Genomic DNA, 21,276 nt, shown 5'->3' on the forward strand with positions numbered 1-21,276 from the left:
CGTCCTATCCTGTGGCATCTAGTGATGTCGTACACGTCAGTAGGCTCAAGGCCTACTACACTGCTTCCGAGTCCGATCTTTAGTCGCTCCGGGACGGCGCTTTTGCAGCCGGGGGTAGTGCTACGGCACAATATGTGCGATCACGAAAGGCCAGCAGTGTAAAGACGACGACGACGATTAGATGCTAGCGCGGGCTGTTGCCTCTTGGCCTAGCGCAGCGTATTTTCCTTGTAAATATATTTGTACATAGCTTTTCCTCTGCGTCATCCTACGTAACAATATTATGATGTCGAAAGGCAGGTTTCTCAATAACGGCCGTCGTTTTTGAAGAGGCGAAGCAGTGGGCGACGTCTCAATAACGGAGCAATTTGACACCCGCTATAATGAGAGCATGGCCTGAACAGTTGATGCCATGTAATTCGAATCGTGATGTTAACCGATAAAAGTACTATACATTTCCAAGCCCAATAGCACTGATGCCGTCATGTGTTTCAGTCGCAGCAGCATGATGAATGTAGGGGAGTACACCCGGCCTCATTCTATAGTGCTACGAATGCGTTTTCATGGGCGCGTTTGCGTGTCCCCAAGAGGCTCTGCGGTGGCCGCGTCAGTGGTGGGCGTATACCAGGTGCTTAAGATATTTCAAGACATGATCACAACTAAAAGATTAGCAACAATATTCTATACAAGATTAGTTACATTCTGCCCAGGTTTCGTACATGTTTTATATTTATTTTTAACCTGTTGAATGAAATTTTCTACAGCATGATCAAGTGATTGAATTCGGCTTCCACAACTTAAGTTACATCTTTCATAATAGCATTTCTAGCGAGCTTTTTTTTTGCATTCGGTCGGTGTTTCTTAGTCTCCCGCTCAGTACGCTCCAAATTCAGCAGCGTATAGGTGTAAATATGAGCCACTGGGACGCCACATTGAGTGTAACGAGGCCGCAGAAGTGCACAGAAGTCAGTGTTATATTGCGCAGGCTCTGTAGGAGGAAGAAAATTAATTATAGATACGTGGTGCCTCATTCCAAGGACACACTAGGTGTAAATATCAACACCACCAACTAAAGTGAGTGATAAAAATGTAAATGATGGCTTTTCAGACCCCTCATTCCTCATGGCCTCCGCCTGCTGAGGAAAGCACTTTCCTTGCTGTGGAAAAAGAAACTGGCTGTGATATGTTCACTCACAGTGAAAAACAAATCATTTTGCCGCATTAAAGAAACTGACCATCTCAAAGACACTGTGACGGGAGTGCGAGATTACCAGTGCTGCTCGTGGTAGCATCGCCTGTGTCAGACGATACTATGGAATAAGTATGCTAGACAGGTGACTAAGGCACTCGATCAGCCGACGTTACTCTGCTAGACTGATATAATGCTAATAACATGGTCGATGGCAATGTGAAGCTCTCTTAATAGCCCACGCCACATAGATGGACTGTTTATTGAAACGAAGGAAGTCTATAGGAAAGGCCCGCGCAGATTCGCTGTCGCTTCAGTGCTGGAGATTTCGCCATATGAACAATGTCAAGAAGATAGATGTCTGTGGAAGAACGGCACTGAGGATGGTGAGCTTGCGAGCATAGTAAGAATATATCTTCAAGCATAGATGAAATACTTGTCAGGGAGACCGAGTTTGACGCAGTAGAACGAGGGATCTCGTTACGCCATCTTGAAACATAAAAACATCTCTTCTAACAGCAATGTGATCACATGACACGATACCTTTACATAGCGAATTATTTGTGAATAATTACTCACATCACCAGACGTTTTGCTTGCTATGTGAAAGCGATTAGTTTGCTTACTCGGTGACTGTCACAGTAAATAATTTACATTTTTAAAAAGAAATACACGTAACCAGTAACTTTTTTCACGAAATAATCTGTAACAGGTGACTCAGCTCATAATTATCATCATCATCAGCCTGGTTACGCCCACTGCAGGGCAAAGGCCTCTCCCATACTTCTCCAACAACCCCGGTCATGTACTAATTGTGGCGATGCCGTGCCTGCAAACTTCTTAATCTCATCCGCCCACCTAACTTTCTGCCGCCCCCTGCTACGCTTCCCTTCCCTTGGGATCCAGTCCGTAACCCTTAATGACCATCGGTTATCTTCCCTCCTCATTACATGTCCTGCCCATGCCCATTTCTTTGTCTTGATTTCAATTTCGTGATTCGTGACTCAGCTATTATAACCTAAATTTCGCAGACTGTAGTGTCCAAATGGTGGAGACACGGGCTACGTTCTTCACAATCAGCGGTACTGCAGCCAGTGCTGGGTAGAATCGAAGATACATGTATCTTAGATACTATCTTAGATCCCCTTTGGGTATCTTCTATCTGTATCGCAATACGTCTGGTAAGACTTCTATCAGTATCTATATTTCCGATACATCAAAAAATGCATCTTCTATCCTAAGATGCAAGATTCTGCTATCGCAACAGCACTGTGCTAAACTATAAACGTTGGTTGAACTCCGCTTCTAAAGCAGATTTAGCTCCCACTAAACCACCTGAAAAAAATTAACCGTCACTTTAGCATACGTAACAAAGCGCGAATGCGAAAGCTTGCGTGCTCAAGAGACATTCATTTAATAACCTGACATTGTCACTGGATGAGTTGTTGCCTCCTATTACCTGTTTTCTCCCACCAAAGGTCGTTGCTTCGAGTGCCTTAATTGGTGGTACCTTAATTAGCTGGTCCTTAATTACCTTTGCCATAATTATTAGCAAGGGTCGTGGGTCCGACTCCTACCAAAGGTCGTTTGTTCGAATGCTTTAATTAGCCCTGTATTAATTACTGTTCCTTAATTAACTTCGCCTTAACACAAAAGGTTGTGGGTTCGGCTTTTAAACAGGCTCGAGTGTTCGCTCCCACAAAATGTCGTGGGTTCGAATGCCTGAATTATTTCTTATATTCCTTTTTTTCTGGCATGATGAGTAGCATCGGAGCCAGCTGTGGAAGAAGACAACTAAGAACGCGCGAACACTGGCACGAACGCGTGTCGGTGCGAAGCAGTCTCACAGGCACTCACAGGCTCTCACACAGTTCTCTCACACAACTCTCACAGGCAGCTGACATGACTTTCTGTACTTCTTGGTGGTTTGTGTGAGGAGAAAGGATGTTTATTCTGCAGCCCATATTGCAGCATGGCACAGCGTACTGGGGGAGGGGCACGGGCTTTGCGAGATGAGGGGGTAAAAGGGGAAAGGGAGAGTAGGTGTCAGTCAGCATGGGACAGTATCATCCAAGGACGGAGACTGCCGGCGAAGGAGGCATTGGCCCATGGGAGGCCGATGTTTAGTGGTGATCTAGGAGGCCGTTTGTTTCCACATATTCCAGCAAGCTTACAAATGCTGGAAGGGGTTAACGGGCCTGGAGGAGCAAGTGTGTGCCTGAAGCAGCCGGAAGTCTGTACCACTGGCACGTGGTAAAGATTTGAGCACGTTCCTGAGCTAATGCAGGACAGGTTAAGAGCAGATGGTCGAGGTTTTCGGCGTGGCCGCACCTTCTGCAGGTCGGCGAGACGATGCGTCTCTTGACAGCAGTCTGGCTGTCGTCAACACGGAGCCCTTGTGCAGACGCAGGAGCGTGGAACAGTGCTGTCGCGAGAGACCATTCTCAGGGAGCAGCTTTGCGGCTCGGTTGGTAGCTTCCCCGGTGTTCGGATGGCTGGTATTCATAGCTGCTTGAGCCGTAGTCTCAAGAAGTCCGATGCTGCGACTGGTCTGGTGAATGGGATGGTTGGGTGGTGGACGGCCTTGGCAAGGGCGTCCACCTCCGCGTTCCCGACGAGCCCCACGTGGGAAGCCAGTCCGTGCAGGAATACGGCTAGCCGCACTATACAGAGAGGGCAGAGAGTTTCGCTCCCAGGCGGGTCTTCGTGACTCCATACCGATGGCGCTCGGAGAGTGCCTGGAAAGCTGGTCTCGAGTAATTCAGCTCCGTCACTGGTTGCCTAGGGAGATCCTCAGCCCGGTGATCTGCCGCCAGGTGGAGTCCTGCCACCCCAGCTGCTGTGGAACTTGCCTCTTACGGGCCCTCACGCCAGCTATCATTGTTGCCCTCATCATGATGGGTGTAGAAAGAAATGATGGGTGTAGATAGCAAGAAGGAGAGAGCCAGTGCAGCGCAGATCATGCTTTGCAGTTAACGCCGGGAATTATTCTACTCTGGTGAGGCATGTTCCGGTGGAGAGTTGGGTGTTCTAGGGATGAGCATGATGGGAAGGGGCAGATTTCCGTATCGGTAAGTTAACCGTCGAGAGCACGAAGCGCACGATGCCAGGATAGTGCCAGAAACTGCGAGAACTAGATCAATCGTTACTGGTTAGCGCCACACATCTTCGATGTAATGTCAGACCAGAAGAAAAGATGCACATTTAGAGCATGCCTCTTATGCTCTCTCGCGCAGGCTACCTTCGTTCCCCTCGGCACCTGGGTTCAGAGTAGAAACGATGGGTGAAGATAACATGGAGAAGGCAGCATGCACAGCGCAGATGATGGTTGGCAGTTTCCGCGGGGAATTCTACTCTGGTGAGGCATATTGGGGTAATGAGCTGGGTGTTCTGAGGATGAGAATGATGGGCAGGTACAGATTCCCGTATCGGTAGGGTGGCCATCCAAAAGACGCAGTGGACAAGGCCAATTTATTGCCAGAAACTGCGTGAACAAGATGAATAGTGACTGGTTAGGGCGATTCATCTTCGACGTGCTGTCAGACCAGGTGGAAGGGTACACATTTCGAGCATGCCTCGTATACGCCCGCATGCCGGCTCTCTTCGCTCCCATCTTCATCTTGGTGCGGAGTCGAAACGACGGGCGTAGATAGAAAGATGGACACAGCGTGCGTTGCGCAGATCATGGCTTGCAGTTTCCGCCTAGAATTCATCTACTACGGGGAAGCATGTCCAGGTAGAGGGCTCGATATTATGGGGATGGACATGATGGGCAGTTACAGATTCCCGTAGCTGTAAGTTAGCCATTGAATGCACGCAGCGGACAATGTCAGTGTAGTGACAGAAACTGCGTGAAGAAGATGAATCGTGACTGGCCAGGGCGGCCCATAGATGTAATGTCAGACCAGGTGAAATGATGCACATTTCGAGCATGCCTCTTACATGCCCTCGCGTCGGCTACCTTCGTTCCCCTCGTGATCTGGATGAAGAATAGAAACGACGGGTGTAGATAGCAAGGAAGAGAAAGCGCGCGTTGTACAAATCATGGTTTGAAGTTTGCGCTGGGAATTTCTCTACTTTGGCGAGGCATGTTCCGGTAGAAAGCTGGGTGTTCTGGGAAACAGCATGATGGGAAGGTGCAGATTTCCTTATCGGTAAGTTGGCCATCGAGAGCACACCACGAATAAGGCCAGAGTAGTACCACAAACTGCGTGAAGAGGACAAATAGCGACCGGATAGGGTGACGCGTCTTAGACGTGCTGTCAGACCATTTGAAAGGATCCACATTTCGAGCATGCGTTTTTCACGTCCTCGCGCCGCCTTCCTTCCCCTCGTCATCTGGGTGCGGAGTAGAGACGAAGGTTGTAGATAGCAAGGAAGAGACAGCGTGTGCTGCGTTGATCATGGTTTGCAGTGTGCGCGGGAAATCCCTCTACTCTGGTGAAGCATGTTCCTGTAGAGAGCTGGGTGTTCTGGGGATAAGCATGATGGGCTGATACAGATTTGCGTTTCGGTAAGTTTCCCATCGAGAGCACGCAGTGGACGATGCCAGGATAGTGCCAGAAGCAGCGAGAACTACATGAATCGTGACTGGCTAGGGCCACACATCTTCGATGTATTGTGAGATCAGATGAAAGAAACACGTTTTGAACATACGTCTTACACGCCCTCGAGCCGGGTATCAGAGTCACCCTCGTAATCTAGGTGCGGTGCGGAAATGACTGCTGTAGATAGCAAAGAGGAGACAGTGTGCGCTGCGTAGATCGTGGTTTGCCGTTTCCGCTTAGAATTCATCTGCTACGCTGAAGCATGATCCGGTAAAGAGTTGGATATTCTGGGGATGAGCAAGGTGAGCAGGTACACATTTCCGTAGCTGTAGATTGGCCATTGAGAGCACGCAGCGGACAATGCCAGTGTAGTGACAGAAACTGCGTGAACAAGATGAATCGTCACTGGTTAGGGCGGCTCATAGATGTAATGTCAGACCAGGTGAAAGCATGCACGTTTTGAGCATGCCTCTTACATGCCCTCGCACCGGCTAACTTCGTTGCCTTCGTCATCTGGGTTAAGAATAGAAACGATGGGTGTAGATAGCAACGACGTGACAGTGTGCGCTGCGCAGATCATGGCTTGAAGTTTTCACCGGGAATTCTTATACCCTGGTGAGGCCCCTTCCGGCACAGAGCTGGCTGTTCCGGGAACAGCAAGATGGGAAGGTACTGATTTCCGCATCGGTAAGTTGGCCATCGAGAGCACGCAGCGGACGAGGCGAGTGTACTGCCAGAAACAGCGTGAACAAGATGAAACGTGACTGGTTAGGTCGTCGCATCTTTGACCTGCTGCCAGACCAGGTGAAAGGATGCACCTTTCAAGCATGCCTCTTACTCACCATCGCGCCGGCTATCTTCGTTCCCCTCATCATCTCCGTGTCGTGTAGAAGCAACGGATGTAGATATTAAGGAAGGGATAGCATCCAGTGCGCACAAAACGGTTTCCAGTGGCCGCGGCCAATTCCTCTGCTCTGATGAGGCATGTTTCGGTAGAGAGATGGGTGTTTTGGAGATGAGCTTGATGGGCAGGTAAATATTCCCATTGCTGTAGGTTGGCCATGGAGAGCACGCAGAGGACGGTGCCAGTGTAGAGCCACAAACACTGTGAACACGATGAATCATGACTGGTTAGTGCCACACATCTTCGATGTAATGTCAGACCAGATTAAGCACTCCACATTTAGAGCATGCCTCTAACATGCTGTCGCGCCTGCTATCATCCTTCCCCTTGTCATCTGTGTGCAGAATAGAAACGATGGGCGAAGATAGCAAGGATGAGACAGGGTGCGCTGCGCAGATCATGGTTTGAAGTTTTCGCCGGGAATTCCTGTACTCTGGTGAGGCATATTCTGAAAGAGAGCTGGGTGCTCCAGGAATGAGCATGATGGGTAGCACAGATTTCCATATCCGTGGGTTAGCCACTGAGAGCACGCAGCTCACGAGGCCAGAGTAGTGCCAGTAACTGCGTTAGCAAGACGAATCGTGACTTGTTAGGTCGACGCATGTTCGACGTATTCAGACTTGCTGAAAGGATTAACTTTTCGAGCATACCTCCTATACTCCCTCGCGCCGGCTTAGTTCTCCTTGTCATTTCGGTGCTAAGTAGAAACGACGGGTTTAGATATCAAGGAGGAGACACCGTGCGCTGCACACATCATGGTTTGCAGTTTGCGCCGGGAATTTTTCTACTCTGGTGAGGCATGTTCTTGCAGAGAGCCGGGTGTTCTGGGATGAGCATGATGGGAAGGTACAGATTTCCGTATCCGTAAGTTGGCCATCGAGATTACGCAGCGGACTACTAGGCCAGTGCAGTGTCAAAAACTGCGTGAGCAAGATGAATCGTCACAGGTTAGGCAGACGCATCTTCAATGTGCTGTCAGACCAATGATAGAATGGAAATTTCGGGCCTTCTTTTATGCGTTGCATATTGCAATCACTCAGTGCAGCCCTTGGGCGCGGCCGGGCAGCCACCATTGAGGGTTTGAGCCATTGTTCATTGCTGCGCGTCTCATATGTGGGTCTGTTCTCTTTTAAGTTTGCTATGTTTGTTATTAAGTTGCTTCTATTTTTATGCGTTGCATATTGCAATCACTCAGTTCAGCCCTTGGGCGCGGCCGGGCAGCCATCATTGACCTTTAGCGCAACCACGTGACGTGACGTCACGAATGCCGTAGAAAAAGCTGGGCCCCAACTCACGCATTATGCAACGCATTCTTGGCTTAATCAAGCTAAGCCTGGCCATTTTTTATACTCTATAGCGTTGGCTAGCTTCAAGGACACGTTTAGGTAGCTGGGAGGCGGCTTCGTGGGCAACACAAATCAGGGGGTGCAGTTAGCGCCGTGAATTCTACCATTCTGGTCAGGCACGTTGCAGTAGAGGGCTCGGTGTTCTTCGGATGACCACGACCGGCAGCTACCGATTTCTCTATGGGTACGTAGACTATCAGCCTGCAGGGGACGAGGACAGAATAGTGCGAGAAACTGCGTGAACAAATGGAATTGTGACTAACTAGGACGACGCATCTTCAACGTGCTGGAAGACCAGCCGAACGAACGCACATTTACTGCATGCTTTTTATACTCTATCGAGCCGGCTGTCTGCATTCTACCCGGCATCACGATGCCTGTGCGAAAGACGGGCGTTGATTGAGCGAAGGCTGCTGTGTCGGCTGCGCGGATCAGGGTGAGGAGTTCGCACCAGAAATTCCGCCATGCTGGTGAAATGCGTTCCCATAGGGTGCTTGTCCTTCGTCGGATGAGTATGATGGGCAGCTAACAATTTTTGTGTCGGCACTTTGACGATCGAGATCATGCATGGGGCTATGCCAGAGAAGCGCCAGGAACTGCGTGAACACGAGCAATGGTGACCAGTTAGGCCGCTTCAACTTCGAGGTGCTGTCCGACCAGCTGAAAGAATACCCATTTCGGGCATGCTTCTTGAGTCGCTCGCCCCGGCTGTCATCCTTCCTCTCGTCAGCTGGGTGCGGAGTAGAAACGATGGGTGTAGATAGCAAGGAGGAGACAGCATGCGCTGCGCACATCATGGTTTGCCCTTTGCGCCGGAAATTCCTCTACTCTTATGGAGCACGTTCCGGTAGAGCACTGGACGTTCTGGGGATGAGCATGGCGGTCTGCTAAGGATATCGGTATTGGTAAGTTGGCCATTGAGAGCATGCACCGGACGTGACAAGGGTAGTGCCACAAACTACGTGAACACAAGTGAGGTGACGGATCTGATAGGATCTACATTGTGGGCATTCTTAGTTCAGAGGATTAGTATGATAGCCAGCTAAAGATTTCCGTATCAGTATGTTAGCCATCGAGAGCATGCAGGAGATGAGGCCACACTACTGTGATCAACTATGTCAACATGAAGAATCGTGACCAGTCAGGACGACGCATCTTGGACGTGCTTTCACACAGACTGATAGGATAGAGATTTCAGGCATTCTTCTTATACTCCATCCCACCTGCGATCTTTGATCATCTGCAAATCAGGTTGCATGGTATAAAGAACCGGTGTAGATAGTGGGGAGACTGCGGCGTGCTCTGCGCAGATCAGGGTGTGCAGGTTGCACCATGAATGCCGCCATTGTAGTGGCGCACGTTCGGATATAGCGCTGGGTTTTCTGGTGAAGAACAGGTTAGGGAGCTACTGATTTCCGTGTTGGTATGTTCGCTATTCAGGGCACACAGCGGACGAGGGAAAAGTCTCTGGCACCGGGAATTTGGCCATTCTGGTGAGGCACGTTGCACGAGACCGCCGCGTGTTCTCGTGGTGAGCACGATGGACAGCTACGGATTCCCATGTCGGTATGTTGTCCATCGAGACCATGCAGGGGAAGAGGCCTCTGTACTGATGTAAACTGCGTGAACAAGACGAATCATGACTACTTCGGGTGAAGCGTCTTCTACATGTTGTAATACCAGAGAAGCGGAGGCCCGTTTCGAGCATGCTGCTTTTACTCTCTCGCTCTGGCTAACTACCTTCCTCTCGTCATCTGAGTGCATGGTTGAAAGGAGTGGTGTAGATAGTGGAGAGGCGGCACCATTTACTACGTAGGTGAGTGTGCAGAGTTTGCGCCGTGACTGCCGCCATTTTAGTGACGCACGTTTGGATATATGGCTAGGTGTTCTGGCTATGAGCACGTTGGGGAGCTACGGATTCCCCTGCCAGTAAGTTGAGCATTGTGATTATGCAGGATACGAGGGCAGAGCATTGCCAGAAACTGCGTGAACACGAGGAATCACCACCAGTTAGGGTGATGCATCTTCGACGCGCTGTTAGACCAACTGCAATCTAGCATATTTCAGGGCTGATTCTTATACTCTCTCGTGCCGGCTATCTTCCTTCCTCTCTTCCGGGTACGCGATAGAAAGGACGCGTGTAGAGAGCGGGACAGTGGCGCCGTGCGATGCGCAGATCAGCGTGTGCTGTTTGCGCCGATAATTCGGCCATTATAGTGACGCACGTTGGGGCGGAATTCGGGGTGTTCGGGTGATGAGCACGATTGGAAGCTGCCGATTTCCGCATCGGTAAATGGGTCATCGAGATCATACACGGGACGAGATCAGTGTAGTGCTAGAAACTGCATGAACAAGAGGAATCGCGACCAGTTCGGGCGATGCATCTTGGACGTCCTTTCAGACCAACCCTTAGGACGCACATTTCGCACATTCTGCTTATGCTTGTAGGTTGCTAGTGTGAGCAAAGAGCAATGAGGCTGTGAACGATGACTTCCAAACACACACTAACCTATAGTGGCATGCGGAAGACATTCACTGCATCACTGCCTGCCAATTGAGCTGCCCGAACGTTACTGGTTCAGTAGTACGGTCACAGTGTTTTGAGTACCACTGCGTATGCCACACACTTGTTGTTAGGGAAGAAGTAGCAGTGGGTTCTTTCGTCGCTCTGACAAGAGTCGCCACAGCCGCGACACATCCCTACGCAGAATTCTCCATATTAGCCGGTTTCACGCGCTGAGCAGAGAGAACTTCGCGTCGACCATAAGTGTCCACAGTAAATTGCTTGTTTGCGCGATGGAGCACTTTGAACGGCCCGTCGCACGGTGGTTGGAGAGGCACTGCGCGTGTCATGCCGCCCAGCACCTGGGAGCAAGATGACAATTTTGATTGCATATAGACGGCTCGTGGTGCCGGCTGACGAGTTGGCGTGGCAGGAAGCTTGTCCACGATGTCCTGCGATGGACTGTCATAGTCGCCACTAGAAACAGGTCTTTCACCTCCGCAGCGTGGGAAAAATTCGCCAGGCAGTCGTGGTGTGGTTCCATACAGTAACTCAACGGCGCTGTAGCCAATGTCAGCTTCCAGTGTTGTGCCAATACCAAGAAGGGCGAGCGGTAGTGCTTCTCTCCAGCTGTGCCCTTCACGAGAGGTGCTTTCAACTGGCGGTGGGAACGTTCCACCATGCCGTTACTCTGAAAGTTGTATGCAATAGTTCTGATACGAGAGGTGTCGATCAGGCATGTTTTGTTGTCCAAAAGAGTAGATTAAAATTGCCTGTCGCGGTCAGTCACACCTGTGGGTGGCATGCCAAAGTGAGCCACCCAGTGGTACAGACAAGCATGGGCGATTCTGTCGGCAGTGATGTCCGCGATGGACACAGCTTCAAATCTGTGTCTAAATCTGTCCACGCAGGTGAGTAAATCATCATCATCATCATCAGCCTGGTTACGCCCACTGCAGGGCAAAGGCCTCTCCCATACTTCTCCAACAACCCCGGTCATGTACTAATTGTGGCCATGCCGTGCCTGCAAACTTCTTAATCTCATCCGCACACCTAACTTTCTGTCGCCCCCTCCTACGCTTCCCCTCCCTTGGGATCCACTCCGTAACCCTTAATGACCATCGGTTATCTTCCCTCCTCATTACGTGTCCTGCCCATGCCCATTTCTTTTTCTTGATTTCAACTAAGATGTCATTAACTCGCGTTTGTTCTCTCACCCAATCTGCTCTTTTCTTATCCCTTAACGTTACACCTATCATTCTTCTTTCCATAGCTCGTTCCGTCGTCCTCAATTTAAGTAGAACCCTTTTCGTAAGCCTCCAGGTTTCTGCCCCGTAGGTGAGTACTGGTAAGACGCAGCTATTATATACTTTTCTCTTGAGGGATAATGGCAACCTGCTGTTCATGATCTGAGAATGCCTGACAAGTGCTCCCCAGCCCATTCTTATTCTTCTGATTATTTCCTTCTCATGATCCGGATCCGCCATCACTACCTGCCCTAAGTAGATGTATTCCCTTACGACTTCCAGTGCCTCGCTGCCTATTGTAAATTGCTGTTCTCTACCGAGACTGTTAAGCATTACTTTAGTTTTCTGCAGATTAATTTTTAGACCCCCTCTTCTGCTTTGCCCCTGAGTAAATACGACTGACCATTGCAAAGTGGTAGCGGCCCGACAATGTTCAAGTGTCCATGCTGAAATCGCGTGTCTGGCGCTGGAAACCACGCCATTGGCGCCACTGTCTGGCGCTGGGCTTTGGTGCGCTGGCAGGCGATGCATTCTCGTGTCCACTGCTGCACTGCTCGATTTAGTCATGGCCAGACGTACCTCGCCGACACTAGCTTTTGTGTGACCCGAACACCCGGATGTTCCAGCTTGTGCAGCGACTGGAATGTGGTACGACGATGGCGAGAGGGAACGAAAGTACGAGGGTTGTCCGTTGATACGTCGCAATCCACTCGATCTTTTCAGCTGGGCACAGGTAGCCATTGCAACTTCGGAGTGGTTACTGTTGTCAGCAACTGAGTCAGTTCTTGATATGCTTGCTGAGCTGAAACCAGGTGAGTCAAATCAATTCCTTCGGAAAGGCTAAGGACTGCTTGACACTGCGTCTGCGACCACACTGTTGAGGCCGGTATTATGCAAGATGTGTGTAGTGAACTCGGATGTGTAATGCATCTGCCATAGCTCATGGGCGGTGTGCGCTTTTCTGTCCGATGTCCGGAGATGCTGGGCGCAGGTGAGAGGTTTGTGGTCGGCAAGCACAGAGATATCTGCACCTTCAAGATAGCGACGAAAATGCCGGATAGCGACATAGATGGCAAGCAGCTTTCAGCCAAAGTGCTTAGCGCTCTACTGAAGTGACCCGCTTTCTAGAGAAGAAAGACGTCGGGCGCTAGATTTTTGTACTCAGCTGCTGTAGCACTGTGCCGTTGGTTGTGTATGAGGCATCGACCATGATGCACTGCGGTATGCCTGGCTGCGGATAGGTGAGCAAAGCAGCGTTTGCCAAAGCTTCTTTGACTTCATGGAAAGCGTTGCATGCTTCGTTCGTCCAAGTTAGTGTTCGCACTGTACTCTCTGCAGTTGCTAGTAGCCTGTGTAGGGGGCGCAAGATAACTCGCACTGAGGTACAAAATGGCGATAGAAGTTCACCAGTCCAAGGAACTCGTGGAGCTGCCGCTTAGTGTTAGGTTTGGGCAATGTGCGCACAGCTTTTACCGCATCCGGGTGGGGGCGAATTTCAGCATTCGATATAGTATCGCCCAGGAAGGTCAGCTCGGACTCACTAAGCTGGCATTTTGCTCCATTGAAGACGACGCCATGTGCAGCGAGACTTCCTAAAACGGTTCGCAGATGCTCTTCGTGTTCAGCTGAAGTGGCGTTAGCGATAAGATCACACAGGCAACGTGCCAAAAATCTAGATCATGTAGAATACCGTCCATAAAGCGCTGAAACGTCTGTCCGGATTTGTGAAGTCGGAACTTCATTCGAAGGAATTCAAACATGCCGAAAGGGGTTGCTATCGCGGTTTTCAGGACGTCCTCTGTTTGCACTGGTATCTGCTGGCATACATTCACGAGGTCCACCTTGGAGAAAATTGTAGCATCGTGCAAGTTTTTTGTAATATTATGAATGTGTAGCTACGGGTAGCGGACTGGTACAGTTGCTCGATTCAGGGCTCTGTAATCTCCACATTGTCGTCAGTCACCTGATGCCGTTTTTGCCACCATGTGAAGCGGAGACGCCCAAGGCCTTGACGATGGCCGGATGGTACCAAACTTGAGCATCTTATCCAATGTTTGCCGATCCAAACGTACCCTCTGAGGGAACATGCACCGCGGTCTGTCATGGACAGAAGGAGCAGTCGTACTTTTATGATTAGATAGATTTTTTTTTATTTCTCTCAAAACAAAGTACAGAAATGAGAGAGGACGGAAGAGAAAAAGCTGCCGAATGTAGCTTGAAGGCCCACCACGCCCTACAGAGCAGCAGTGTGGTGAAAAACATAGGCTAAGCGACAGGTTGCAAAGTATACACAGAAACAGAATTCAAAATCACAACGCTCGTAATCTATTGCATATTTGTAAATTTTACGCGTAATCTGTTACATTGTCATTATTTTACACAATTAACGCAATTTCACAATTTCTTCGCCAATTCCCATTACAGAATTCTAACGCCAACGTAGACAAAAGATACAGATACTTAGAATTTATTCAAGTCCCCTACAATGCATTGTTATACAGGTGAGCTATTCATTCGAAGGCTCCAAAGGTTTATCAATTCAATGAAAGGTTGTGTAGAAAGCAACCTAAGAGAAAAATGATTGTCTTCGAGAACATTTGGGTACCTAGGCAGATTGTGCAATAAAGATTGCGTGCGGTATTTGGTGCGGCTTAACGGTAGGGTCCATGATATAGAGTGACGTAAAACATATATAGGTTCATGACGTACTAGTTGAAACATTGTTAGCATAAAGATATTGTTTGTTGCTACAGCTGTTTTGTAAATGGAAAGCAGTTTGAACACATACAAGGTAGTTATGCTTAAAATATTGAACTGCCTGAAATATTCTCTGGTGTGAGCATTCCACGGTATATTAGCTATCAGTTTTATCACATGCTTTTGTGCAATAGGAAGGTGGTGTTTATTGTGTTGTGTCGTACCCCAAACTGTGTGGCAATAAGTAGTCACTGGCGCTATATATGAATTATAAATGGGGAGTTTAACCTGTGTGGGAAGGGTGAACCTATGTTTACATAACACACCATTTAACCTGTTCATTTTAGCACGAATATATTAAATTTGTAGGCCCCAATTGAGTGTCTCGGAGACTATAAGGCCAAGAGATTTTATACTGGATACCATACCTTGTCATTACCTAATAGTAGTTCGATATCACCACTTACTACTACGGGTTGAACCGGAAAGGGGGCATGAAAAATTTCATTTATATGCACTAAAAACAACAAAGGCCCTAAAATGCTTCCCTGTGGTACACCAGATAAGATTGGCTGAACATCTGATGAGGTTTCATTTAAACACACCATTTGTTTACAGTACTTTAGATAAGACTGTATTAAAGCAAGACTGATGCCCCTAATGCCATAGTGACTGAGTTTCTGAGATAATAGAAAGTGGTCAATTATATCAAATGCTGTGGATGTCTATGTCTATCCCTAGAAGAAGAAACTTTTCTTCAAAGGCGGAATTCTTTTTGTTTCCTCAATACCATCTCAGTCGATCTCTGTTTTCTAAATCCAAACTGGTAGTCAGAAAGAACAGAATGCTTACTTAGAAAGTTAGTCAACTGGCAATGAACCATTTTTTCTAATGATTTAGGCAGTACTGGAAGAATCGATATTGGTCTGTAATTGGAAAAGTCAGAAACAGACCCACTTTTAAGTATGGCAACAACCTTTGCGATTTGCATTTGTTTTGGGAAGACGCCGGTACTTAAACCAAGGTTATTTATTTATTTTACTTGCAAAATATCTTAAAAGGCCCCTACATGGGGATTGAGTAAGGGGGCATACAATCAAGTACATACAATATAGTAACAACAATAACAAAAGAAAACAGCAGCCAAGTGCATAGCCTAAGAGCCAGGGAAACATTAGCTACATAAAGCTGCATATGAGTACAATATAAAGGAACTATATTAGTTTGTAACAAACGTATAATAGTGCAAGAGAAAGGTAGAAAAAATACCACAGAACAGTGAGTGTGACATTAATGGTTAACAAGGGTTAAGCGAGTTCAGTGAGTGCTTGAATTTTTCGCGGTCAGTTTCCGCAACTATGTTGTCGGGAATATATACTAGTGTCAGGGCTAATAACTCTATAACAAATTTTAATGGTTGGATTTGAAAACCATCTTTATCCTCGGATTTACTCGACCGGAGGTTGGAAAACACAAATATTATTTCTTATTCAGTAGTTGGAAACATAAGTAAGGTGTCGTAAACGCTTGGTGCCGCACAGGCATAACCAACAGGGAGATCTGGTGCGACACAAACTGATTTTGTAATATTATTAAAAACCTATTAAACTGGTTCAAAACTTCCTTACCGCACAGAACTTGGCCTTCTTTTTCAATTGAAGCAATAGGACGGCGTGACCGGAAGTTAAGCAAGAAATTTAGTTGGTCCCATTGGTCTCGGGCACCGTCTCTCGAAGCGGGGTCGAAAAGATTGCTAAAGTATACTTATTTCGCCCTCTTCCGTTTTCGTTTAACTAATTACGGTATTTTCTTTATGCGTCTAATTTTTGCAGGGTCTTGAGATTTATTAAACTGCGTAAATACCTTCTCCTTTAATTTAATTTGACGAATTAGTTCTGCCGTTATCCATGGTTCTCTATTTTTGCATTTTCTTGCGTGCCTCAGAGGAAAAGAAGTGTCGTAAATAGCTTTCAGTTTTCATTGAAAAGCATCGTAAGATGTGTCAGGGTCATTTATTGATAGGACGTATTCCCAGTCAGTGGCGGAAATCGCTATCCGAAAGTTGCTCAAGGTGTTCAGATCAATGCGGCGATACTTGTAGTCATGCGGTCTATAAGCGCTATCTGGTCTAGCATTGTTGACGAAAGCAAAGATTGGGAGGCGATCAAAGATGTCACAGGCGACGGTTGCCGTGGAGCACGCTATGCGCGTCGGGGTTTCAATAACGCTGCAAAACCCAAAGGCGTCAAGTTCCTTTCCTGGCTTCGATATACATTTTATATCTATGTTCACATCACGCCACAGATAAAGCAATCTTCAATTAGAAGACGTGTAATCAAAAAAAAGCTTCTAGTGTTTCAAAAAAAGTGTCCAGTCTTGCATTAGGGAGACGATACACCACACTGAAAATGCTACTATGGCTTTCTAGAGTCACTAGCTCAAGATCTTCCGTTGCCTACGTAAATTGCTCGCTTTGATCAACAGTTATTGCATTATGAACATGCATCGATATGCCCCCACCTTTGCGACCGGATGTGTTAAGGAAAAAGGGCTTATACCCATCTAGAGCAAAATATTCAGATTCATCATTACACCACGTTTCACTGAACATTAGCACACCAAAGGAGACACCCAGAGAATCAAAAAGTTACTGTAAATCTTCAAACTCATTGCTAATTGAGCGACAGTTAAGATGGAAATTTCCTAGTGCGTTCTCATTTGCAAACTTCTTGAGAACCGAAGGAGCTAAAAGTTCGTGACAATTCATCAGAACAATAAGTTATACTGGATCCATTTTAACGAGGTCCACACTGCTGATCACTTTTTATCGGCCTGCTTTTTTTCGTCTTTGCGTGCGAATATTTGGCCACCGCGCACCCACACGAATTTCCAGTTGACCTCCCATTTCTTACTAATTGTCTGCCCAAGTCGACGCTTCCGTTCAGGGCACAAGTGCTCGTTCATGTAGATAGGGGTTAGACGCAGTGAAACCGAGGTCATTACATGTGATCCTTTTCTTTCTGGCTTTCTCAAGGACAGCATCGCGTTTCTGGCGGTGAGCTAATTGCACAATAGCGTTCATGTTCACTGAACCGCCAGGAACTGACACTCTGTAACACACTTCTACATCAGTGGGTAGGATGGACTTTCCAATTTTTCGCCGATTAATGCCAATTCTCGCCGAATAACTCAAGGAGGTTTTTCTTCGCGGTTCATGGGAATTGCTTTTATTTCCAGGTTGCGGTTTCGCAAGTACTGTTCGCACTCCGTGATCCTTAAGTCTGCTTTGTTAAGTTGAACATTTGATAGATTCCATTGTTGTTTTAAACTTTCGTTTTCTACACGTAAGCATTTGCTTTCATCCAACACCTTCTTGACGTCCACGGTCATTTCATTAAATTTTAGGTCTGAAAAAGACAGGCTCGCCTTAATCTCCCTTAGTTCACTGCGAATATCACGTTCAAAAGACTCTCGAAAAAAGCTTCAGGTCATTTTTTGATTTCATTTTTCAGGTCGTCAAGCGCAACACTCAACTTTTTGCTAATTTTGGACATGATGAAAAACAGCTAGCAGACATATTTGACTCCCTCGTGGCAGCAGTGGCGTGCAAGGGTCAATATGTATTGCGGAAGCCGCAAGTTACAGGCACCAACCTGCAGTAGAAGGGAAGACGAAGCTGTGAGTCGCCCTCCCGGGCTGTTCACGCCACCGCTGCCATATGAGGGAAGCCGGCCATGACTGCTGAATTTGAAGCTGTATGTCGATGACCTCACCTGGCTGTCCAGTGGAAGCGGTGAGGGGCTAGCGCGCAGCCAATCGACGGTCCTTGTGCGGAAAGTCGGTCCGATAATGTTCATTCAGCGTGGTTGACTGTACCGGGTCAATGGCGAAGCACACGAACAAAACCCTACAGTAGAAGGGAATACGAAGCTGTGAGTCACCCGCCGGTGCAGTTCACGCGACCCCTGCCATATGATGAAGCACGTTATACCGAGCCATAGTGTTCGCCTTACCTTGGCGAATAAGCTCTGGAAACTTGTTCAGTATTGCCACAAAGCTTCATGATCCGGCTGGTCCGACCAAGGTAGGGCATAGTGGAGGGTGTCATGAGGGCTTGCAGTGAACTGTTGCTTCCGACACATGACCATATAACCATCGGTTGCGCACAAGTCAAAATATTTACAGACACTTGCGTATATGTGTGGCAACGTAATGACAAATCCGACCTTATGTTTAGCACAGAGGAAAGGCGAATCACGATGTTTATTGAAGAGACGACTAATTACGTGATAATGATTCAACTGATAGCCATACCCACAGTAAAACAACATAAATGCCTTGGTGTATAAAGGAAGAAAAGATCTACTCAAGCACCAACCAAGATAATCTAAATACAAAGAAGTGAAATTCAGCAAGAATTAAACATGGAGAACTTTCGTTCCAGAATTATGATGATGTGGTGCACGGAATCTGTACAGGACTCATGGTGCCAGCGCAAACGTTCGCAAATGACATTGTATGCTTAAAATAGATTACCTTGTCGGGGTTCGAATATGACTAAAGTGCGGCAGGCCACTGGCTTTGGAAGCACACCGTAAAACCACCAATGATGCACTGCAGGGTGACATGCATTTGGCCTCTTTTGAAGTCATAAGCGTAGAACAAAACTGCTTCTGAAAAATGACTCAGGGAGAGTGGAGAAAATAAATGGGCATCTTAAAGCGCACAAATATCTTTACCTGAAAAGCGTGGACACAGAATGAATCAAGAGGTCAAGAATGTTGGCAACCATGTACAGGCTAATGGTAAGTGTAAGTGGACAAGCGGGAGTAATAAAAAAAGGTGAGAGAATCACAGACAGCGAATATGATGCAATGAATGGAAACAAATAAGGTGATGGAAATTTACATAAGAAGAAATACTTAAAAATATATGATCTGTATGATAACACAAAAGGCAGTGCCCTCCTGCTTGTGGGTTGAGCTGCTTGCCTAGGGAGAATGAAATGCCGGAGCAACAATTCGAATAATGATGAGGTATGCGTCTTGAGCAGCAAAAGTCTAGAGATCACTCTGTATATCCTAGAGGAATGCGAAGGTATTCACTCAGTGAGAACCGCAGGTAACGCGCATCTTACCGAAGAGCTTCAATTTAAAGTGAAGGGAAGCATGAAGCGGTCAGCAGTCGAGACAATCAAGAGACCTTTAAAGTAATTGTGAAAAAAAAAACAAGTAAGAAATTGATACGACCCCACCCGTTGCAGCCATAGGTAGCGGTGCAAGGTAGATAGATAAGTTCGAGGAAGAGAAAAATAATAAAGGACATGTGTAAAAAATGCTAGAAGAAACAACGTGTATACCATACCAGAAAAAAACCACATCAAGTATACGCGACTATTCCTCACCGCCCGGTTTAAAAGTGGGTGCCAATAAATTATCATCATCACCATCAGCAAATGATCTGGATATTTGTGACGAGTTCCTAAATATTATTGCCTTTTGTGGTTTTTATCGTTTGACGTGTTTTACAGCAGACAGCACTGCATTAGTTTCTGCTGTAAGGATACTTGTCTCAGGGAGCAGAGCGCCTGATTCAGAGATTGGATAGCATTGGAGCCAACTTTATTTTTGCCTGCAGTTGTACTCTCGCGCACCCAGACGAGGGCCTACGTCATCTACGAAGTCGCCGTTACTCGGTGCGGGTCTCCGCTCACCGTTGCCGGCTAGCTGGGTCCCTGCCTTTCGAGCGCCCTGAGGACATTCTGGATGGCCTAGAGCTGCTTGTCTCGGTCGTAGCTCGTCGCGGCTGCCTCGAGCAGCGGTGGGAGCGTTCTTGGTTTTGCTTCTTGTGGATTTTTAACGCGATCCCACAAGATGTGCGTGTAATCTGCCGTCTCCCTCCGGCAGAATCTGCACTTATCGGTCGGATATGTCTCGGGGTACATGAGAAGCATCAGTCTCGGGCTAGGTAGCGATCCGGTCTGGAGTTGTCGAGTAGTACCGCCTCCGCTCGACTCAGCCTCGGGTGCGGGGGTGGGAGAGTCCTGCGAGGCAGGCGGTAGGCCTTCGTGATTTCATTGTAATCCATCATGCGGTCCTTGGTTCCGAACCACGTCGGATGGTCTGTCGCCGGGGCGCGGTTGGATAGCACTCGCGCCGCTGCATGTGCCGTCTCATTGTGGTTGTCATTGCGTTCCGACGCGTCACCCGCGTGCGCCGAGAACCGCTTCATTCTTACTTTTCTGTCTTGTAGTTTGGCCACTCGCAGGACGCGCTCGGCCTCCCTGCAGACTTGGCCTTTGGCGAAGTTTCGCACCGCCTGTCTCGAGTCATTAGACAGTTTTAGTTTAGCGTCCGCAACTATAGCGTACGCTATACGCTATAATATAGCGTACGCTAAGCAGCGCACGTTTTCTACAGTTTTAGTTGACCGGCGATATCTTCGGACCTCAGAGGCCATATGCCGTCGTTGCGGCTATTTTGCGCCTTTAGCGACAGGTGGCGCTGACATCTCAAATGTTTGTTTCGTTAGGCTTCGACTCGTTCGAAACGAGAAGCGATCTCGAAAACACCACGAGGTTATCCATAATACTCTGTCGTCGAAGCGGCCTGAGACTAAGCGAAAGCCGTTTACACAGTCATTTGCTACGAACGAAGTGCATTTTACAAAAGCAACGCCAAATTCAATTCGAAGCGGGCAGCCGGGACCGCCGCCATGTTTCCCGCAAGCTCCGCAAACCCCGCAAAAACGCTAACGCTAACTCGTTTGCGTTGCGTACGCCCGCTATACCCGCTATTTCGTTTAGCGTTCAGCGCATGCGCAGTGACGACCCGCTATTTTTTA

The 21,276-nt window shown here is 47.8% G+C and overlaps 1 protein-coding gene across 16 annotated transcripts in view; it reads left to right on the forward strand.

The window, feature by feature from the left end:
- Nucleotides 1-21,276, forward strand: part of LOC135908735 (uncharacterized) — a 1,076,237-nt gene that overhangs the window by 883,974 nt on the left and 170,987 nt on the right. The gene's annotated exons all lie outside the window — the stretch shown is intronic.

Source organism: Dermacentor albipictus, unplaced genomic scaffold (assembly GCF_038994185.2).
Source record: "Dermacentor albipictus isolate Rhodes 1998 colony unplaced genomic scaffold, USDA_Dalb.pri_finalv2 scaffold_18, whole genome shotgun sequence".
Lineage (NCBI taxonomy): Eukaryota > Metazoa > Arthropoda > Arachnida > Ixodida > Ixodidae > Dermacentor > Dermacentor albipictus.